The sequence below is a fragment of the Cricetulus griseus genome, chromosome 10 (assembly GCF_003668045.3).
Source record: "Cricetulus griseus strain 17A/GY chromosome 10, alternate assembly CriGri-PICRH-1.0, whole genome shotgun sequence".
Classification (NCBI taxonomy): Eukaryota; Metazoa; Chordata; class Mammalia; order Rodentia; family Cricetidae; genus Cricetulus; species Cricetulus griseus.
Window position 1 is genome coordinate 16,021,935 of NC_048603.1, and position 16,523 is coordinate 16,038,457.

The following is a 16,523-nucleotide window of genomic DNA, read 5'->3' on the forward strand; positions in this document are numbered from 1 at the left end:
AACAACAACAACAACAACAACAAACAACAACAACAACAACAAAACTATTCCACGTAGTAGGACAACTTGATAACAAAAGCAGCTGTACTTAATGTCCAAGGCTCATCAGCAAGGAATGACCAGATTTCCCCCGTATCTCTTCCAGGCATTGCGTTCTGAAGCCTAGATTATGTCTCTTAGCCTCCACGTGGAATGAAATGTCCCTTATTTGCAAAGTTCTAACTCACAAGGAGAAACTTAGAGGCCACAGCTTCTGTGTTTTATTTGGCCTGAAAATTTTAAGTGGATGCTCACCTTAAAGATAATAAGATTTAAAAAAAGACAATTACATATAAAAATCCGAACTTCTAGTATTTCTTGAAAAAGTCACAAGATCTTACAACTTTCAGCCCAACTCCTGTAAGAACTAACAGATGTGGCAGGGTTGGGAACTCCAACCTGAGGAAAAAAATTCCCTTTCTGTCTGCTGAGTTCCCAGTTCACCTGGCTATCTTCTGTGACCCCCACTACATGGAAGACTAGCTCTACCTGGCTGCTATGCAAAAGCCAGCTTTTGACCTCTAGACTGAGGTTGTTGATTTGTTCTTACATATAAGAGTGCACTGGATAGTTTTATGTCAGCTTGACACAAGTTAGAGTCATTTGGGGGGAGGGAACTTCAAAAAGAAAATGCCTCTATAGGATCAGGTTGTAGGCCAGCCTGTAGACATTTTCTTAATTAGTGATTGATGGGGGAGGGGCCAGTCCATTGTGGGTGGTGCCCTCCCTGAACTGGTGGTCTTGGGTTCTATAAAAAAAGCAGGCTGAGAAAGCCATAGGGAGCAAGCCAGTAAGCAGCTCTCCTCTGTGTCTCTGCATCAGCTCCTGCTCCAGGTTCCTGCCCTGCTTGAGTTCCTGTCCTGACTTCCTTTGACGATGAACTGTAATGTGGAAATATAAGCAGAATACACTCTTTCCTTCCCAAGTTGCTTTTTGTCATTGTGTTTCATCTCAGCAATAGTAACCCTAACTAAGACAACTTGCCTGATGGCGTTGCTTGCATGCTTCTCTGTGCACCACTTCCATGTCTGAAGAGGGGTCAGATCTCCTAGAAATGAAGTTAACGATGACTGTGAGCTGCCAGGTGTGCTGGGGATTGAACTGGGGTCCCCTGAAAGAGCAGCCAGTCTTTTAACTACTGACCCGTCTCTCTCACCCCTACCATGTGTGTTTTGATGGGAAAAATTCATTATTTCCACATCATTCAGAGAGAGGGAGAGACAGCCTGCCCCTAAGTATGACCTGGCTTGTATATAGTCAACAGGAGAGAACCCGGGAGCTATATACTGGTACACACAGGGACAGAAAGCCTTCTAATGACTTTAATTTAAAGATATTCAAATCAAAACATCTTGATGGATAATACAGTTACATTTGTGGGCTATATGGGAAGCTATCAAACAGGATTACATAGTGGGGTTGTTTGGACAGCTATGGTCCCCATAGACTCATGTGTTTGAATGCTTGACCATGGCAACTCTTATAAAAGAAAACCATTTTTTGTTTGTTTGTTTGTTTTTTATTTTTTTTGTTTTTCCGAGACAGGGTTTCTCTGTGGCTTTGGAGAGCCTATCCTGGCACTGACTCTGGAGACCAGGCTGGCCTGGAACTCACAGAGATCCACCTGCCTCTGCCTCCCGAGTGCTGGGATTAAAGGCGTGTGCCACCAACGCCCAGCCAAAAGAAAACCATTTAACTCAGGTGGCTTACAGTTTCAGAGGTTTAGTCCATTATCATTATGGTGTGACATGGTGGCATACAGGCAGAAATGATATTGGACAAGCAGCTCAAAGTCCTACATCTTGACTCATAGGCAACAGGAGGTGATCTGAAACACTGGGCATGGCTTATGCATAGATGAGACCTCAAAGCCCGCCTCCACAGTGACACACTTCCTCCAACAAAGCCACACCTCCTAATAGTACCACTCTCCTTGGGGGCCATTTTATTTCAAACAACCCCAAGACAGTTTTTGGATCCCCCAAATCTCCTTGGTGCATCACAGTGGACATCGATCTGTTGTCTCTGCTTCAGGTGACAGAGACTCCCTTTCATGGGACCTGCTTGGCAATGTCCTTCTCTCCTCTAGCGACAAGGGAATAAAGCGTGAGCATGTAGGCACACTTTTCTTTCCTGCCAGCGAGTTCCCAAATAGCCACACAGAGACTTATTACTAATTATAGACATGCGTCTGATAGGTCAGGCTTGTCTCCAGCCAGCTCTTACAACTTCACTTAACCCATTTCTATTGATCTATGTGTTGCCCGAGACTCGCTTACCTCATCCATGAACTCCCCATGTTGCTTCTTCCATGCCTGGCTAGTGACCCCCTCACTCGGCTGCCCTTCCCAGTGTTCACTCTGCCCCCTGCCAATCCTGCCTCGATATCAGCCAATCAGCTTTTTACTAACGATGAGAGCAACAAACCTTCACACTGTACAGAGGAATTATTCCACAGTAACTAACGTCAATGTTATGATTTCCAAGGAGTCTAGTGTGTCTTGGATATCCTCATTTCTTCACCAGAAAACTACAGGGGCAATATCTGCTTATCAAAAATGCTTGAGAATAATATTAAACAATGAATTCAAAATTTCTTCTTTGGAACTCAGGAATGTCAGTTACACTGGGTTAGATGCAGTGATTCTCCACTGGGTTTGTTTGTTTGTTTATTTATTTATAGATCTGACATGGCCTTAATATCTCCACTGGGTTTATTTTTGTTTTTAGATCAGACATGGTCTTAATAAATTTTATTTATTCTTCTTTCATATATTACAAGCCTATTGCAGCTCCCCCTCCCAGCCCCTCCACCGTCTCCCCTCTCTCCCAGAGCTGCTCCTCCTCCATTTCACTTCAGAAAAGGGCAGGCTTCTCAGGGACATCCACCAAATATGGCGTATCAAGTTTCAATAAGACTAAGCATCTCCTCTCATATTAAGGCTGGACGAGGCAACCCGGTAGGAGGGAAACAGTCCCAAAAGCAGGCCAAAGAGTCAGAGACAGGCCCGGCTCCCGCTGTTAGGAGTCCCACAAGAACACCAGGCTACACAACCACAGCAAATATGTAGAGAACCTACAGCAACCTCCCTGATTGTTGGTTCCGTCTCTGTGAGCCCCGATGAACCCAGTTTCCACTGGGTTTATATGGCTGTTTGGTTATTTATATTGCGGTTTCTCACTTCGAAGAAAATATCTACCGTCATTTTTAACGCCTGGTTATCTATTGAAGAAAATTTGCTTAGTGAAAAATTTTTTCCCGAGTGGTGCCCAACAAACGGTTTCCTGCAGTGTATTGACTTCTTTTGTTGGCATTCCTTTCATCCTTCTCCATCCAATGGCTGGTTCTTGGAATCCTACCATCAGAGAGATGTAATACATTTGCAAAAGGTATGCATAGTGTAACTGCACGACGAAATGAGTGCTCACACACTGAGCACACACATGCAGCCATTACCCAGTGAAGGAATGAGAAATAACCAGCCTTCCAGAAGTCCCCAAGCAGGCTCGCCCTCTGGCCAGCATTACTTCCTCCAAAATGAACCACCACCTTGATTTCCTGTAACAGATTATTTTGCCTGTTTTTTTTTTTTTTTTTTATCCTTGATATAAACGGAACAATGCGGATCAGTGTTATAATTGTGGAACTCATCCACGCCGTGGAGCTAGTTAAAGGTGTCCATTCCCAACACCCCTTTCTAGTGTTTGCATCCCTACTCACCCGCTCTCCTAATGGATGCTGCAGTTCACTTGTGAGCTATCGCCAGTCCTGTTTCTACTTTGATGTACTAAGAACCAAACATACTCACTCCTTTCTGTTGCACATAAACCCGAGGGAAGAATTTGGAGGTCAGGTGGTACGCATTTGTTTGACTTTAATAGACACTTTTAATCATTTTTCAAAACGTCTCTTGTTTTTTAATTTAAGACTTTCAGTTAGAAGTTATGCAGGCATGGATGGGGTATAGCTCAGTGGTGGAGTGTTTACCTAACCTGTGCCAGGATGTAGGGTCAATCCCCAGTAAAACACACACACACACACACACACACACACACACACACACACACACACACATACACACACACTCACACATGCACACACATGTATATACACACACATACACACATGCACACACACACACACACTCACGCATGCACACACATGTATATACACACACATACACATATGCACACACACGCACACGCGCGCACACACACACTCACGCATGCACGCACATGTATGCACACACATGCACACACACATGCACACACAGTACTCACACGCACACACATGTATACACAAATGCACATATACACACGTATACACACGCACTCACAAATGCACACACATGTATACACAAATGCACACACACGCAGACACACACATGCACAAACACATATATACACACACACTCACACATGCACACACATGTATGCACACACATACACACATGCACACACACATGCACACACATGTATGCACACACATACACATACACAGGCACACACACCATTGCAATCTAAAAACAAGGGAGAAAAATTTCAAACTCTGAGGGAAATTGATTTTGGTCTAGATTTTAAAATTAGATACACATTTAGACATGAATATAGAATGCCTTTCTCATCCTGTCTTGCAGACAGAGGTGCCCAGGTAACTCTACTCTGGCAAACGAGGCGAGAGCTGAACTAACAGAGGCAAATGTTGAGCCATCCTCTAAGAAAGGGAGTTGGCCTTTCCCTTCCTGTTTCCCTCCTTTCTGATGGAGCTGCAGCATTCAACACGGACCACACACACACACACAAATTACTCACTGAGGTTGTAGCAGAAGAGGATGAGGCCGAGTTCACCATGTTGGCTTTGGGCATTGCATCCTGAGAGTGTCGCCCCACAGAGAAAATCTCTCTCCTGCTTTATCCACGGTCGTTTTGTCCTTAAAATAGTAACCAAAAGGTATTTTATCTGAAAACCCAAATCTCTAAAAGTTTGCCTACTATATACATTTCTCACGAACCTCTGCCATGCTCCACTGACATAGGCAACCAACCAGGAGGGGGAAGCCACAGCATTCGGGAAACAGAAAACGTAGTCGGGGCAGAGACAACTGCAGTACTCAAGGATTTGGTTTAACTGGAGGAAACAGTAATTCTAAGTAGCTAGTACCACCGATGAGTGGTTTGTTTTGTCTTTCCAAATGAGAGGCCCAAAAGACAGGCGTTCATGGCTGGTAACAGACGCTTCCTCATGTCCTCAGGGACCCACTATTTCTCAATTTTTTAAAATTCTATCACCTCTCTGGTATGCTTTTACATTTCAGATTTTGTAAGACTTGCTGGAATGTCAACCGATGCTACCATGTTTTAACAACAATGAAGAGTAAATTGGGTGACATAATGATGAAAAATCCAATTAATTCAGCCTTCAGTTTAAGGAACGTATGTTCCTAGGAGCTCCATTCAAGGTCCATTTTATCTCCTTAACCTGACCACATGACTACAGTTATTTGCAAAGACACCTAGGAAGTGTAGTTTGTTACAATGATAAAATGATGTATGGTTAATGAGGGAAAAAACAACTATTGCAGCAAGAAATGGTGGTTTCTAGCCTAGACGTCTACCAAGGGATGGATGGATAATGGAAATGTGGTATACTTACACAATGGAATATTGTTCAGTTGTTAACAAAAAAAAAGCTATGAAGTTCACAGGCAAATGAACGGAGCTAGAAAAAAGCATCCCAAGTGAGGCAACTCAGAACCCAAATGGCAAATATTGTAATTTTTCCTTTGATATGTGGGTGTTAGCTTTTAAGCATTTAATTGGTGTGTGAAAATCCATACAACCAAAGAGATTAGGTGTAGGGAGACACCCTAGCCCCCCCCAATAGTTATGGGACAGGTGCCAGGTGGACCCGGGACTCGCCCATAAGGGCGTGGTGAAGGAAAGCCGGTGTGACGTAAGGGAGCTTCACCAAGGTAATGGTAGCCTCGTAAAAAGAGTTTGGTAGTGTGCCTTCTGCTTCTGTTGTGTGGGACAATTTGAGGAGTGCTGATATGCTTTCCTGGGTCTTATGTGGATGTAGGTGCCCCATGTTGGAATGCCATTTGTAAGGAAATATCTGCTTACACGACATTTAAAGGCAAGCTCCATGCTGAGCCATAGACGGTCAGCACAAAGCAAACACAATGTATATTTGTGGACTTTGTCTCATATTGCTTTGTTTGGGCATTTTATTTTTGTCCTACTGACCTTTTGCTTGTATATTATGTTCCCTACTTTTGTGGTTTACAATTTTGTGTTTTTATGTTTTGTGTGTATATGTGTGTGTGTTTCTCTTGTTTTTTCTTTTTTCTTTCATTCTGGTTTTCTTGTTGTTTTTGCCTGTTTGTTTTCTAATGAGAAAGAAAGAAGGGGCATGGAGTTGGGTGGGTGGGCATGTTGAGAGGATCTAGGGGGAGTTAGGGGAGGAAGGGAAAACCATGATCAAATAATTGTATGAATATTTTTTCAATAAAAAGGAAAAAATTCTGAAAGTAAATGTTTGTTTCTATTATTACCAACTAATACTTCCTACTCCATATGTTTCCATTTTGTGTAAATAGTGGAACTATGAATAAGTTCTATGTTGCTTCCATCTTAAAAATGTTTGAAGACCGATTTCGTGCTAAACATATATTTGGTTCCAATCACCCAGGGAGAGATACAATTGCTTGCTATACTGGACTTGCTTTAAACAGAACACACACACACACACACACACACACACACACACACTGAATTCCTCATAGAAACAACTTTAAAGTGTTACTGAATCTTATACACGAAATAGAAATAATACATAGTATATAAACACATGAGGTAGATACAGATATATATTATGGGGAAACCAAGGCACAGGGATGTGAATGACTGGCCAAGTATCACTCATTTGGAAAATATGAAAGGCAGTGTTCAAACCAAGGGAAGCTAGCTGAGAGTCCACGTCATAGTTTATGCCTCTCCTCACAAGATATTAAGCAAAGAGAATCAAGAAGAGAAGTGATGAGAATATAGTGGTTGGAAATTTTTTTTCAATAAAAAAGGAAAAAATTCTGAAAAAAAAACAGTTTTTTCTATTATTACCAACTTACGCTTCTTAGCTGATCTCAGTGATAACTCCACTTCCATTATCTTCACAAAGAAACATTCTTCCTGTCATCTTGCTGTGCTCTGTGTCAGGTGAGATACTTGGTCCTCTGAAACACACCACGGTAGAGGAGTCACGTCTCCCTGAGTCCATGGTGTCCCACCCAGAGGGCAGTAGGCTTGGGTTTTCCACACTTTTAAATACATTTGACATCTCTGGCATCCCTAGCCATCATCATTACCACTTGACATATTTCCAAGGAACCCGGTATGCCTGAGAGGGTGCCTCCTTACCTCAGACTGAATTGGCCAATCCACGGGATGAATGCCTGAATCTCTCCCAGGCCGGTTCAAACCTGTTTTGTGTACACAAGAATAAGAAATACTAGCCAGATGTCATTTCATTTAATTAAGGCCCCCATATGGGGACTAAGAGCCTTTGAACAGCTCACCTGACTTCCCCTATAGCGAACTCTGGAATTTGCTGTACTCCTGGTCCCAGGGACTCCCTTTCTGTCAGCTTGTTTCTTTAAATGACTACACTAACTCAAATTGCGTGAGCTGAGATTGTGTTGACCGTGACTGGTGACACTTTGAGGGTTACGACACTTCCTAAAGGCTCTGCTCAGTCTGGCCTTGTGCCATCTCCAAATAAAAAGCCCATTTTTATCCCCCATGGAGAAGTAATTGCTGTGAGTGTAGACTAACGTGGCATCATAGAGGTTTAGGAATTCTCATGGCTGAAGGGTCTCTGTTAAAGCCGGGTGCTTTAACAGTATTTTTCCTCATTGAATATGCTGAAGATTGATTGAACCTAACTTGATTTAAATTCTGGCAACCAGGGTTGGTGGTTTCTGTGTCTGAATTTTGTTATCAAGATCTTGGCAATAAGTAATTCCAACTCTATTATATTTTAACACCCTTGGATCCAGTCCTTGTGCTGGCTCCCTGCATTAAGGGAGAAAAATGCATTACCCTAGGAATCCAATCATTTTCTACTCAGAATCTTCCTTGGCTTAAAAAAAAAAAAAACTTTCCTGTGTTCATTGTCTAGGAAGCAACATTAGCTTCTCCTGTAGACCTTGACTCTTTACTTCTCTTCTGGGTCTGTGGACTCCCCATGCTCTGTCAAGACTGCTCCCTAGCCATGCCCCCCTGCGCCAGGGCCACAGGCCTAAGCAGGAATGGATGGAGTCTGGCCCAGACTTCCACTTAAGCTACCAGTTAGATCTCTGCTGCTGATCTCTTGAGCTGGCATTCTTTCACGTGAGGAAACTGAGACTTCAATTAATTATGAATGATCTCCTGGTCCCACAGTGAAGCAAGCTCGTGGGTTTTGAGGCTGGTTCAGAAAGCCACCTTTGTTGTTTCCTTAAAGGCAACTCTCTGCCTCTACTCTGTTGGCATGTCCCAAGTCTTCCACTGCTTTCTTTTTCCTCCTGTCATCTTATTTGCAAATTCAGAGAAACTGCTACCCACTCCCCACCACTCTCCAAGTTTAAAATTCTGTTTGCATCTTTAAAATTGTGTGCATTTCACTAATTAAATTTATTTGAACTGTTTGCAAAAAAAAAAAAAAAAAAAGGCCTCTCTGGATCTGAGCATGGAGGTGTACTCCTTTAATCCTGGCATTGGGAGGTAGAGGTGATGAGTCTCTGTGGGTTCAAGGACAGCTTGGTCTACATAGTGAGCTCTAAGTAGGGCTCACATAGGGCTACACATCGAGGCTTTGTCTTAAAAAGCAAACAAAAACTCTCTGCGATTATCCTGAATTTCAGGTCTAAGATCATAGCTTAGTAGGTCCTGCAAGTAGTAGGACCAGAGTTCAATACCCAGTGCCCACATTTTAGAAGACAGACACAGTGGTGACATGCTGTTGTAGTTACAAGAGTTGGGGAGGTAGAAATAGGCATATCCCTGGGGCTCACTTGTAAGCTAGCCTAGCCTACTTCTTGAGCTTCGGGCCAGTGAGAAATCCTGTCTCTAAATAAAGTGAATGACATTCCTGAGGAATGATACCTGAGGTTGTCATCTTGCCTTTACACGTATACACACATGGGCAATGCTCCCATCTACAAATACACATACATGTTTGCATGTGCGTGCGTACACACACACACACACACACACACACACACACACACACACACACACACACAAACGCACGCACGGACACGCACGCACGGACACACACACGGACACACGGACACGGACACCTGAACAGTGTCTTACAGTCTGAAGGACACTGAGGATAAGCTTGTCACTGCAGATTTCCCCCTTCTCCTACCACTGCCCCCTGCTTGCTCTCTCCTCCCTGCCAGTCAGACAGGCAGGAGAGAGAGGAAGACACACTCTCCCTTGTTAGTAGTAGCTATCCATTCTTGGATATGAAAGGGGTAATGCAGGCGTTAAATCATTAGACCTGGTCCAACCTCTTCACACCTTATGCAGTCAAGTAGCTAAGAGGCACTTTTCTGTGTCTTATCTGTGGCATGTACTGTGCAACCATTCACCTGTGGCCTTTGTTAATGCTGATGACTAAGGCTAGATATTACCTCTCAGAGAGACTTGATCTCAGTGTCCAGCCGCTCCATGTTACGATAAATCCTTCCGCCAAAAGCCTCTGAGCCCCACCGCCACGTGTAAGCTTTTCGCCAGCCGCCCGCCTGAGTTAGGGCCCAAATAAATACACAGAAACTTGTATTAGGTTCAACGCTGCTTGGCCAATGACTAGGATTCTCATCTGTTAGCTCAGTCTCAATTACCATACATCTATATATTTTATAAGACTTATCGGACGCCTTATTGGCGTCCCTCCTTGCCGGTGGCTCACATCCTGCCGCTGGAGGAGGTGAATGGGAAAAAAGGGACACTTCCTGTTTCTCCTTCGCTTAAATATGAGTCTCCTTGCTATGTCACTTCCTGCCTGGATCACCACTTCTCTACTACATTTCCCAGAATCCTCTTTGACTCCTAGTTCTGTCTAACTTGCTGTCTCATTGGCCAAACAGTATTTTATTTAACAATCAATAAGATAAACACACACAGAAGTACATTCCCCATCAGCTCCAGAATGAACTGTTGTTCTGTTTTCTCCAAAGCACAGGTCTGTCCGATATTAGGTTTATTCTGGTCCTTTTAAAAACAAAAAAAACCTATGTAACTCCATGAGAGCTCATATCGTGTTTCATTCATTGCTCATTCCTGACACTTGGAACAGCGGCGACCACACGGGGAGCAGTAAATCCCCACGGGTGTGTTGTGTGAAGGAGACTGTCACTCTGTATGTGCTGAATGAACGACAGGATTTGGTTTCCCCTTCCCTTGAATCTTTTGTACACTGTAGCTGTCGACTCCCTCAGATCGCAGGGGTCTCCTTCTCTAGGCAGGCTTGCGGTGTAAGTAGCAAGAGGCTGTGACCAAAGCACCTCCCGGAATTCCTTCAGCAGGAAGGGTTTGTTTGACTAATGGCTTCAGAGGTTCTGCCCAATATTGCTCAGCACCATGGCCGTGGAAGACTGTGGCCAGGGGCGCTGCCTGTATGCAGCAGGCAGACATCAGGGGAAGTGTTAGGAAAAGCAGAGGGCATTGTATTACTTTTGTTATTACTGTGACAACTGCCTGACAAAAGCAATTGAAGGAAGGAAGGAGGAAGGGAGGGAGGGAGGAAATAGGAAGAAGGAGGGATAGAGGGAAGGAGGAAGTGAGGAGCTAAAGAAGGAAGGGGGAAGGAAGTAGGAAAGGAAGGAAGTCAAGGAGGAAAAAGGAAGGAAGGAGGGATGGAGGGAGGGAAAGAGGGAAGGAGGAAGTGAGGAGCTAAAGAAGGAAGGGGGAAGGAAGTAGGAAAGGAAGGAAGTCAAGGAGGAAAAAGGAAGGAAGGAGGAATGGAGGGAGGGAAAGAGGGAAGGAAGGGAGGAAGAAAGGGGAGAGGAATGAAAAAAGGAAGGAAAGAGGGCCGGGGGAGGGAGGGAGGGGAGAAAGGAGGAAAGGAGGAGGCTTGTTTTGTTTTTCAGGGAGGTCGTGGCGGCAGGAAACTGAGGCAGCTGTGTCCTTCTTTAGACAAGAAACACACAGAGATGAACGCTGGTTCTCAGCTCAGGGACTTTTCCCCCATAGTGATCCTATCTTATCAAGCTAAAAAATCAAGATCAATCATCACAATAGTATACACTCGAGGGCCCACCCTCACCAACCTGCTTCCTCCAGCCACACCCCACCTCCCGGGTTCCCAGAACGGAAGGTCCTCTAGCTGGAGACCAAGGCTAAAACACACAAGCTTGTGAGAGACGTTTCATATCCAAGCTGTAACGGATGCCACCGTTGTCGGTCTATCACTCTCCTCCCAGTCAGCGGAGTCGCCCCCTCTGCTTGCTGCATCACTGCTAACAGCACAGCTGGCCGACCCCCCTCTCTCTGTGTTGCTCTACATGCCGGATGGGTAAGTGTGCCGAGCCTGGCCAACTCCTTCTGTTTTGCTTCGGCTCAGGACCAAATATGCCCCGCAGACATGGCAGCAGCAGTGTGTGTGTGGACAGAGAAGGCAGCACTGCCAGTTGTCTGAGTTCCAATCACCTTGTCCCAATCTTCAACCAGTCTTGAGAAGAGATCTTTAAGGACCAGCCTTGATGATGCCTAGATCTCTGTGCCCCGTGAGGACTTAGCAGTCAAATCCATTTACATAACTGGAGCTGCGTGCACACAGTTTGTTACCAAAGCCAAAACCCTGCCGTTTCTGTCTGTATAGTTTTCCCCCCACGGCCATTCGGGCCTATCACTCCCTTAAAAGTATCGTTTTCAAATTTAGAGGTTTTTTTTTTTTTTTTTTTTTAAACTGGGTACTCTCTTTTCCAAAACATAATAAACCATTAAATTAGATTGACCTAGGATTGATTTGTTGGGAAATACCACAATTTACACTTCTCCTTTTAATAACATTCCTGCCCTGCTACTTTGACATTAATTCTTTATCCATAGTAAGTTTCCCCAACAGCCCGGTCCAAGGGTAACTCAATTAAGAAATCGTCATCAGTGTGAAAAATGTGTGCAGACTTTTCCAAGAGGAAAATACATGCATGGTTTTCCTTTCCCCACAAGTTTATTTTTCCTTCTGAAAGGACTTTTGTGGATTAGTCAAGCATTGTTTCTTCATACAGAGACCAAGCTGGCTTTTCTATAGTTGACAAGTATTTGCTGATCCTGTTTCTCATTTGCATTTAAATTAAAGTATAGATAGTTCCCTTTCCGAGGCTGGAATTATTCTCACTATTCCTTCACACTAAGCAAATAAGGTTGAATCTAGACCCCGACTCTACCTGTCTTTATTAAACATAGGAAACAGATGCAAGACAGCATTTAAAAAAAAATCACTAGATATATGCCAGTATTTAAGAGTTTTCTTATTACATGATAAAAAATTGTCATGTATTTCCCAACCATTGGTAAATGTGAAGGAGTTAGTTTAAAATCGTATTTTCAGGGTTCAGGGTGTAACTCATTGGCAACCTCTTCCACAGTATGGAAAAGGTTCACTCTGGGACCCCGACCCTAAGAAACAGATCTTGTTTTTCAGCATGTAGCTATGTTGTTCATTCCTTTTCTTTGCTTCTTCTCTTCTTGATTGGTCTTTATCATCTTCCTGTCCAAGCATTGCTATGGCCTGTTATTCCTCAGGCTTTATATTGCTTTTTCTCCTCTATAACTAAATAGTTCTTGCATTTATTTTCTTTGCCGATAGCCAGTGGTTTATCCAGCAATTAACCTGGAGCTTGAAATACCTGGTCAGCTCATACTGATGGCCCTTGATGTCACTCTGAGAAGTTTTAAATGCACTTTAATGCATTACTGCTCTAAGAACTCCAAGTGCTAGGAACTCTTTAAAAGGTTTAAGTCTTCCAGCACACCTCTCTAAAACAATCAGCAAATATTTTTCCCTCCTTGGTGGAAACTTAACACTCTTGATTTGCTAATAAGGAAAATAAATCTTCTTTTGAATATCGTGACAGGTTCTGTACTTGTTTTTGTGGTCATAACGAGAAATTCCAAGTCCCCGAGTAACAATGTTTCCTGCTTGCTCCTTTGACTTTCATTAATTGCAAAATAAACAGATCCAAGAAGCGAAAAGTGTTTTTTTGTTTGTTTTTGGTTTTTTTTTTTTAATAAAACTGAGATCAATTCGGTCTTGAGTGGATCTGATTATTGTTTGTTCTCAGCAGTTTGTTGAAGCATAATTCATATACTGTATAACTCACCTTATAAAAATATATAAAATGTGGTTTGGTACTTTCACAAGCATGTGTAGCCGTTAATACAGTCAGTGGTAGAACATTTTCCTGACCATAGCAAAAGCCTGTCCCTTAAGCTCTCCCTTCCCGTCCCCTTTACAGCCTTTCCCCTAGCCCTAAGCCATAACTTTGAAAGAAATCTACCTGGGGTTCTCTATTCTGAACAACGTACGGATTGAATCACGTAGCAGGTTTTCTTTCTCTTGACGAAGTGTTTTCAAGATTCGTCTGTGACGGTGCAACACAGTACTTTGCTCCCTTTTTAAAGGACGGTATTGGGTGGGGAAACACCTGTCTTCTAAGAATCAAGGACCCTCTGTTCATGCATGAGGCAAAGTAGTGACGGGGGAGGGGCAGGGAAGAGATTGAAACGCTTTTCTTTTCCGCTGGATGGGCTGTTCCTAGGAACAAACACAGGATAGGGAGGGAGGAGCAAAAGAATGTCAGGTGAGGGACCGGCAGCCCCGCATCAGGCTTTTGCAGTGGTAAGGTGTGCAGGAATCTAGGCTTTATTTCTGGAATGCTGCTAATTACTGTGATTTCAGAAAATTGTCACTTCTTAACGCCGAATGGGAAAACTTTTCAAAATGGCGCAGTCATGGCTAGTTTTCCTGACTTTTGTTTCAAGAGGTAGGTGGAGGATGGTGCACAGTTGCCATCCATATAGCTCTTCCCGCAGGATGAGGTCGGCATTCTCATCAGGGGTTCTCAGAGCAGTCTCTGGTATTGGAAATTTCCAGTGAGAAAGATGCTGTAGAGGGGCCCTCCCTCGGCGGCCTCCAAGCCTGATAATTTCTCTGTAGCTATCTAACGCTTGCTCCTGGAGAGCTGAGAACCCAGAATCACCAAGGAAAGGGAGATGGGATCAATCTTGAGTGTCTCCAACTGACACTGTGGGTGTAGGAGGATTTAGTGTCTCTACTCTTGGTGACTTTAAAGGGATTGGAGGGCAGCATGGGGACCCAGATAGACAGCGTCAGATTGTTCCAGGTCCATCTGAGGGTGGATCCACTCTAAATTTGAATAGAGAAAATTATGATAGCAGTTGAGAGAGTACAAGGCCCAGAGATTAATGGGATAACTACTAAGACTAGAATAGATTTAACTCACTTTACCAGGAACAAACAGAGATCCATTTTAAAATTGCTCGCCAATGGGATGGTGGCGTTTGTCATGGTCTTAGTCGGATTTTTGTGGACCTTGTAAAGCAAAAGGACACATGAGCAGAATTATTAGGAGTGATGAAACAGCGCTATGTGTATGAGCAGGAAAAGGATATGTCTCCAGACATATCAGCAGCCCATATAGAGAACTGTGAACGCTTTGCTTTTTTTCCATGGCCCAGTATACTTTATTCTGGAACTAGCCCACATTTTAATTCACTCATTAGTTGATGGGCATTGGATTACTTTGTAGCCTTTTGGCTTGCATGAACAATACTGCTATAAACATTTGAGAACAAGTATCTGTCTGGCCATATGCTTTTATTTGAGTATATACTGGAAGGCCCAAATACTAATCTTAGGTGTCACAGCTTAGGAACTCCCAAGGGGCCACATCACTTCACCCCTCAGTAAGAGGGCGTGAGAACTCCGATTTTTCTACCTCCTCATCAATGTGATGGTTATCTGATTTTTGGTTCTAGCTGTCCTAGCAGCTGAGAAGCGCTGTCTCGTTGTGGCTTCAATCTGCATCTTCTGTGTCTGGCTCATTTCATTAAACATGATCCATATTCCTGCAAATGATTTGTTGTCCTTTATAACCGAATAAAACTCTCTTGGGTATATATCTCATTCTCTTTATCCACTCATCTCTTTATGGACATCCAGTTGATTCCTTATTTTGTCTTTTGTTTTGGTGGGGGGTTTGGGGGGTGCTGCAGGAGGTGGTGTTAACCAAAAACATGAATATACAAAAGTTCCTGGGGGGGGGGGTCATTACATACCCAGTTCAGTTATTTCCCCAGCATTTATATAGCTGAATTACAGGCTAGTTCTACTTTTATCTACTTTTTTTTTTTTTTTTTAAGGAACTGCCGCACTGATTTCCAGAGTGGATATTACTAATTTACATTCCCATGAGTCTATGTCCACCACTGCCCTTTTCCTTCCCTGTTTTCTTGACAATGTCCATTCTGACTGCGCTGTCTGGGAAAAGGAGCTGGAATCTCACTGTAGCTCTGATTCCCTAATGCTTAAGGATGTTGGATGTTTCACCGTTTATTTGTCGGCCGCGTGGCCTACCTTAGGATGGGGCCTCTGATTCCCCTCCTCGGGGGAGCCCTGTACTGCTCACTGTGTCCCCAGGTACGTCAGCAGTCCCCGACAGTCTTTGTCATTTGTGACGCTCTTCCAATACTTCCGCCTTTGGAATGGAGTCTACCCTGTGTAGCCCCATATCATTTGCCACCTTCTCATTACACCCCAGAGCCAAGGTACTATTTTCGACTTCACGCCTGTGCTGCCTTTTGATCCAAGAACATGGAATGTTTCCCCATTTACTTGGCATTCTTAAAAATTTCTTTTCAGAGGGAATTTTAGTTTTTCAGAGCTCAAGTCTTCTAAGCCTCATATTTTTTTTCTTATGCCTTTTATTCTCTTTGATGCTATTATAAATAGTTTTCAGGTCAATAATTGTAGATGTGGAAATACAGTGAATTTAATGTTCGAGTATTGTCCTGGCCTGCTCCAACATTGCTTGATTCCTTTACTGATTCTAACATACTGTTTGGTAAATTCCAAAGGATTTTGTATGCACCAGGTCATGTCATCTTCGAAAATAAGTTTCTTCTTTTCTAATATGGTCGTATTATTCCATTTTTTTTTTTACATGCTACTTAATCACACTCGAGATTTGGGAAATGTTCTTGGTCTTCTTCTTGGATGTGTGTATGAAGAATCAAAACTAACTCTCCATTGAATAGTTTGCAAATTCTATGGTGAGCTCTTGGCCTCAGCTTGTATTCTGGGCACTGAAAACAAAACAAAACACCCCTATCCAATCTCTCCATTTGTTACACTCTTGTACATATTTTCTATTTCCTCTTGAGTCAGTTTTGGTAGTCTGTGCCTGTCTCTTGGT

General features: G+C 43.3%; 1 long non-coding RNA gene across 1 annotated transcript in view; it reads right to left on the reverse strand.

The window, feature by feature from the left end:
* Nucleotides 1-2,911: 2,911 nt before the first annotated feature.
* Nucleotides 2,912-16,523, reverse strand: part of LOC107978832 — a 30,122-nt gene continuing 16,510 nt past the window's right edge. The window contains exons 4-7 of the long non-coding RNA XR_003488008.2: nucleotides 7,456-7,517; nucleotides 7,167-7,271; nucleotides 4,852-4,970; nucleotides 2,912-3,395 (exon numbers count right to left, since the gene is read on the reverse strand). This is a non-coding gene — a long non-coding RNA (uncharacterized LOC107978832). The remainder of the gene's footprint in view (nucleotides 3,396-4,851; nucleotides 4,971-7,166; nucleotides 7,272-7,455; nucleotides 7,518-16,523) is intronic.